We start from the raw sequence: 6,869 nt of genomic DNA on the forward strand, positions 1-6,869 counted from the left end.
CTGAATATAACAGGGGTTTTAGCTTGTCTAAACTTGAGAGCATGCATGCATGCATGTATCACTTCCCAGGCACTGAGAATATAGGAGATCAACATGTATGATCATGTACTAATTAATTGATTACCCAGGTGGTGCTTAAGAAGGATACACGCAACAAGGACCGATAGTTTGACCAGAGAAGAGGCTATATTCCCCCATAATTACCCAGGTGTTGATTGAGAAGCAAGACAAAAGGCAAGGAGGGAGGGCGTATAGTAAATGAAGCATAGGGATCCAACACACTTCCATAGCCTAAATTGTACTTATGATGTCCAAACCAATTATACAAAAAAAATCATCCACTGTCAGCACTCCCCTGGATGAAGCATAAGCGTGGGAACACTGTAAGCAGACTTCCATATTTAAGCTGACCTCGTGTGTCCTAGAAATTGACATATAACTAAAATAGTTGCTTCTCGATAGAATTCACAATGAGGCACACACTTCATTTCTCCCTACCAAGCAACACCAAGTACATCTTCGTAAAAGAAGTGCGTACAGCAGTCCTGTTTCCGTTGACTGAAACCTGAACAAATATAAAGAAACCTGAGTCAATGAGGTTTTTACAAATATAAATAAACTGGAATCAATCAGTCCAGAAAAAGATGGTCTAGGTCGCAAGTGATAGAAGGCGAATTGTTCTAAAAACTTATAATTACGAAAAAACGCCACAAGCACCATATATATATATATATAAGGATATATTACAAAATACAATGCAGTTCAGTTCATAGACTCATTCTTCAATTAACATTCTGGACATCAAATCACAATTATGAGGTATTGTCGTGAATTGCAAAACTTCTAAACCAGGTGCTAGCCTCAGAACATCTTTCAGCATGTACCTACCACAAATTATAGTCAGATTAATAAAATACATATCCCTTCTTAGAAGCGAAAAGACACAACCATCTAAAATAGAGAAACTTGGCGGCACACAGCATAAAGAAGATATTGCTCCTGCTTGCATGAGACAAGGAATATAGCTAAAGAACTTTCCAAACCTTGAGAACGAACTACAACAATCAACCAAGAAAAATCTAATGTTCTACATATGCTGGACACATGGATGTTACTACAAAAAAAGGAAGGCATCAACAACCATAAGTATCTCATTTTTAGCTACCAATCCAGAAGCTAACTCATGTGCTTTTGCTCAAGCTATGCTTACATGATTAACCTTATATTTGTTTACCCATAGAAACAAAATCACAAGGTCGTCTAACTATTAGCAAATATTCTGTTATGGGAAACTATTAAATGGTAGAAACTCTGAAAGGCGCAAATAGCCGTTCGTTTCACATCATCATCTTGCTGGTGACCAAATAAACACTATTGTTTCATTATCTCATGACAAGCTATATCAAACGCATTGTCTCCTTTCATTATCACAAACAATCTTACTATCAACGGACATGTTCTGGACAAAGTTTTTTTAGTTCTCACAAATCTGCACATGTTCGCTCAAACTGTATCTAACATGTGCAGGTTTTAGAGAACTAAACAAGCTTTGTACAGAACACATGTAGTTCAAGGCTGCATTTCAGAAAGTCTTAACTGTGTCGGAAAAAAACTTGAAACCAACACTGTGCCTAAGACTGTCAAAAATTTGAACCTGGTCCAAGCACTTCCTAAAATACCTTGTTATGTTCTCTATGAGTGCAGTCATTAATCGATCAGTTGGTGTCGTAAAGAGCATCGGCGAGACACTTTCTACTGTGCCGCAGCCAGTGTCATGTAAAGGGGTGGAATCATCAGGTGAAGACTTTGCATCCCTGAGTATAACTAATAAAGATATTGCACTACCTCCTGGTTCTCCTCCCATCAACATATGAACCACATAGTTGCTGGAAAAACAGTGCTTTCTAGGTGGGGTTCTAGAACCAACCCTTAGAATGCCGCAATGTTACTCATGCTGATACATCAACTCTATTCAACAGTGTACTAAAAATGTCTTGCTTCAGATAGAGATAATTAATTAACAATAAATTCCATCCTGCATTTTTTAAACCCAGCAATTCTTAATGTTGCATGACCTTGTGGAGTCAGGTAGATATCACAAAATTCTATGAAAGACTACCAGCCAAAATGGCAAAAGAAAAGAAAGTTCAGCAGAGAACAGAGAGTAGAAAATTCATTATTACTTTCTTACTTGCAAACGGGTCCTACTTGGAAGCGACACATGTAATTGGGGGAGGCATGGTGTCATCTGTTTTCAATGGCGTGAAACCAATCCAACAAACTTAATCTACCAAGGAGATAACCCATTAGGCCTTTTAACACTCTGCATCATCATCCCATCTCATCTGTCAGGCTGACAGTCAGCCAACACAATACTTCAGTTTTGCACATGATTTAAGGACAATCTAATGGGAGCAATCATAGCAAAGTAAATCAACAGTGAATTGTTGTTTTTGCTTTTTTGGAGACACAGAGGTGATATCTCTTACGACTAAATACCTATCCAGAACAATCAATATAAAGCATTGTCTCCTGCTCTGAATTGAATAAAAAGAACCAAAGATGCAGCACCATAAGCTGCAAATGTACAAACAGAAGCATAACTTATTTTAAGGAACATGATGATAGGTTTTTGGCAGAAAAGGGTGAGCTGATTGAGATATCAGTTGTCCTTTAAGCAAACATGAGGTATGTTTATGGGTAGTTGATGTATCAAGAAATGTATCGTCTTAAAAACCTTGAGCTGAGGAGCTAGATAGGTGAAAACCAATCTTGCCAGACAACCATATATATAACTCAGATATTAGAGTTCCCCGATACATCAGATATACAAAGCACACTAATCACTCAGATATTAAAGTTCAAGTTTTTTCTATGGAATATTGTAGCTAAGAAATAAGCAGAATTAAATCGCCACTGATAGTCCAGTGTATTTTCAAAGTGCAATGAGACGCAATATTGGAAATAATATGCAAATTCAGTAGCAAAACAAATTCAGTATTGATGTGAATTGTAAAGTTCTAAACCAGATGCTAGCCTGGGAACATCTTCGACTACAACAACGAATTATAGTCAGCTAAACAGAACACACACCCATTTTCAGAAGTAACAAGACAGTACCGTCTAAAATAGAGAAACTTGGCGGCACACATTAGTAAGATTGTAAAATGTTGAAAAACTTGGATGTTGCTGTTGCAAAATAAGTGTCACACATTAGTTGTAATGATGTATCGCCTACTACGGCTATAAGCACTACTTTTAGCATAGGTTGCAGCTTCGGAGATGCTCATTGTCAGAAATACTAATTATATCTATATAGAAGCATTGAGATCTCAAAGACTAATTAGTTTGGACCTCAAAGTCTCAAAAAGCATAACGCTTATAAAACTGTAATCCCCCGAAAGAAAATAATCACCTCTAGTATTTAGTAACACATATAAGAGATAAAATTCAGTCGGTTTTGTCATTTTAACGGAACAACTGGTGAGCATGCCCCGAGCTATCATATAGGTGAAAATGAAGCAACCAATGGACCTGCAGAAACCAACACATCTGAGAAGAAGTAGCAGTACATCGTATGGCAGAAGGGAACTAACATCATATGTAATTGCAGATCTGAAAGATGCAAAGTAGCCGAAAAAATGGATGTACAGAAGCTGAACCTGCTGCTGGGATAGCCATGATGGCCACACTCACAGCAACCTGATGAACCTGGTGAGTGTGTGTGCTTTTATCAACCTACAAAGTAAAACTGAAGAACCTCAGAACAAAGAGCGACACAAATCTTCATAAGAAAAGCAACCTGAACCTGGTGGGTGTGTGTGCTTTTATCAACATGCAAAGAAATCATACCACAAAAAGTATCCCTTGCGACTACAAGGATGATGTAGCCACAACATCCCTTCAGATTGTCTATCTCTCTCAAATTCCTCTCTCTTTTCTCCAAAATTACATGCGGACATGCGGTTGAAAACGCAAAGAGACAAAACAAAGCTCTTCATGTTGCTTATTTCTCTCAAATCCCTCTCTTTTCCCCAAAATTAGACGCGGTCCAGAAGTAAAGAAATTAACTTTTGTGCAGTATTTATATATACTCAAGGGAGAAAAATTATGGAAGCAAATTAGAGGAACTCGCATGATTTTTTCTTCTGCATCTTTCATGGCTGACGCACCATGGACAACCGATTCACCAGCCGAGGGGTCTCTAAGCCGGTGTAAATACAGTTCGAGGTCATTACAAGATCTGGGATTCGCACAACGCAGCTGCTTTTTCGGTCTGAGAATGACCTTTCACTTGTAACTGTCAAGGTCATTACTAATGTCACTATACACAGCCAATTGATTAACTATATACATTATGCATACACAAAAAATGATTAATAGGATATTGTTCTTTGCCAATAGAGAAACTAACAGGAACAAGTTGCCCAATCTATCAATCACTGCATCTTTCATGGCTTGCTCTTTTCCTTGTGCTTCCTTCGTCGATCACTCACTGCAAAATTAGGACACGTTAACTGAAAACCATGTACGCCGAGCCCGTCTGGACTCCTTTCCATGTGTTTCCTAAAATTATCTGAATCTCACTGCAATACAAAATGAGTTTGCGTGTTAGTATGAAGTGACTCTATTAACTATATTGTCTGTTCAAATATTAATAGCATTGTCTGTCATACCAAACCAAAGTTTCAGAATTCAAAAGAACCTGCACCAAAACCTGAGCACAATCACCCCTTAGCCCAATTTTTCCAAAACTTGAGCATAATCACACACAAAGAACACGGAAAATTTAGTCTGACCACAAGTAATATCCATTCATTTTGGCTATTTGCATCAAATTGGGAACCAATCAATGTATCAAAAAAGTGAAACCTGATGAAGCATCAAGGAAATCAGCAGACCGTCATGCACGACCTGAATTATTACACCGTCCACATCGGTCAAATTAGTATAACAACCTGAATTAGTATTTGAAAAGAATGAATCATGAAAGAAGTGGAGACAAGAAACCATGAAAGGGTACCAACACAGATGGAGCACAAGGGGCGAGAGTATGGGAGGCATGTCATCCAAGAAAATCTCTATAATGGTGGGATGACGTAGAGGACAAAGAAATAACATGTGGCTCCACTCCTTCCTCTTCTCTTACTCTAGCCCCCTCTTTTCCATCCCTCTTTCAAACACACGTGTTGTCCTCTCCAGAGCAGTCCTCCTTGAGCATTTATACAAACAGCTGGTGGTCGCATCTGCAGCCTCAAAAACAGATGTGCATAGCTGCAGCCACCTCTGCACAATAATATTTCTTGCAACGCAACAACCGAATCAAGAGAGAGGGAGAGAGAGAGAGAGAGAGAGAGAGAGAGAGAGAGAGAGAGAAATTAGAGAGGGGTTTGCAGAATCACCTGCGCACTTGAGGCAGCGAAGACGCAAGTGAATAAAGCACCGACGCGTTGGAGGAGAGGGGGTGAGCGTCGCCGGACGGGATGGATGGCACCAAGCTCGTGGATCCTCCGTACATATCCGCCTCTTGCGACCGCGAGGGCGCGCGAGGAGAGGAGCACCCGGCCCCGGGCAGAGGCGGAGCCGGCCGGAGGGAGCCGGCGACCGCGCGGGGGGCGCTGTAGCAGCATGCGAAGGGGCGTGGTCTGGGGCGGCGGAGCCGGCGTAGCGCAGGAGGAGGCGACGCGGCGAACGCAGCGCGGCACGGGTCGGATGAAGAGGAGCCGGTGCAGGTGCGCGCGGGCCGGCGAACTTGGCGCACTCGGACTCGGGTGCGGCCGCGGAGAGATGGAGCGGGCAGACGAGGAGCATGAGGAGCAGGCCTCCACGGCCAGAGCGCCGCCGACCGCCATGGGAGAGGAGGAGCGCCGCCGTTGTCGCCCCATCTGCCATCACCACAGCCACTGCGTCCCGCCGCCCGAAGAGGCGAAGCCCGGTGGGAAGGAGGCGGGGCTTGAGGGAGAGGAGGCTACGCGTGAAGATGGGGAGGAGGCGGCTGGTTCGATGAGGAGAGGAGCCGCCTAGGATGGGGTGGCGGCGGCGAGGAAAGGAGAGCACGAGGCAGAGGAAAAGGGAAAGAGAGAGGAGTGGAGCCGAACGGATCGCTCGGGGCTTATCGCTTTCTCCCACTGTTCATAAACGCAAAAAAGAAGACGTGGCCACAACCTCTAGTTAGACGCATTGGCTCATCCTTTATATGTTCAATGTTCATAAACGCAAAAAAAGACGTGGCCACAACCACTAGTTAGGCGCATTGGCTCATCCTTTATATGTTCAATTATTGGAGGATATAATCTTCTCCTCCATCTCCACCAGCGAGCTCTGGATTCGCCTCATCTTTGCCTGGCACTTTGGCGGCTGGTGGCGGGTTGCGGGGTAGGGGAATCCTTATGCCTCAGCTCCGGCTAATAAATAGGTTAGAATTTTAGTCATTGTAGAGGCAGCGTTTCATCTTCGAGTTGGTCTTTTGGGCTTCAATCCCCCTTGGGTTCTTCCATCAGGACGGACTACATGGAGATCCAGTGTAGATTTTCGCCAACTCCTCGAGACTGTGAGGTTAAGGTGTCTGGACATGCATACGCAATGGTAGATTTGGTGCAGGTTCTTTGATCGATTTAAGGGTCAACAACGACGACTGCGGCTCCAAAGCACTGGTCCTTAGGAGCGCGTGCACGAAGACTTCCAGACACTATCAGGCCCACTTCGGTATTTTTTTTGAACATCAGTACAGACAAAAGCACTCATATACAAGCGCATACACTCACCCCTATGAACGCACATACTATCCCTATGAGCACCTCTGAAAGACTGAGCCGGCATATCATCTTGAAATTTACGAAGTCATCGTAGGCACCTCGTCGTCGACAGGA

The 6,869-nt window shown here is 42.8% G+C and overlaps 1 long non-coding RNA gene across 7 annotated transcripts; it reads right to left on the reverse strand.

Annotated features, from left to right (window-relative positions):
• Positions 1 to 237: 237 nt before the first annotated feature.
• LOC123156144 (uncharacterized) lies at positions 238 to 6,209 on the reverse strand. Of its 7 annotated transcripts, none has more exons than XR_006477860.1 (3): positions 3,663 to 6,173; positions 3,416 to 3,534; positions 238 to 2,353 (listed from the first exon to the last, which is right to left on the reverse strand). It is a non-coding gene; the product is annotated as an uncharacterized lncRNA (long non-coding RNA). The 7 variants fall into 7 exon arrangements; XR_006477859.1 differs by having other exon boundaries at positions 238 to 565; positions 2,192 to 2,353; positions 3,416 to 6,173; XR_006477864.1 differs by having other exon boundaries at positions 238 to 3,738; positions 4,173 to 4,300; positions 4,415 to 6,172.
• Positions 6,210 to 6,869: the final 660 nt, after the last annotated feature.

This window comes from Triticum aestivum, chromosome 7B (assembly GCF_018294505.1).
Source record: "Triticum aestivum cultivar Chinese Spring chromosome 7B, IWGSC CS RefSeq v2.1, whole genome shotgun sequence".
Classification (NCBI taxonomy): domain Eukaryota; kingdom Viridiplantae; phylum Streptophyta; class Magnoliopsida; order Poales; family Poaceae; genus Triticum; species Triticum aestivum.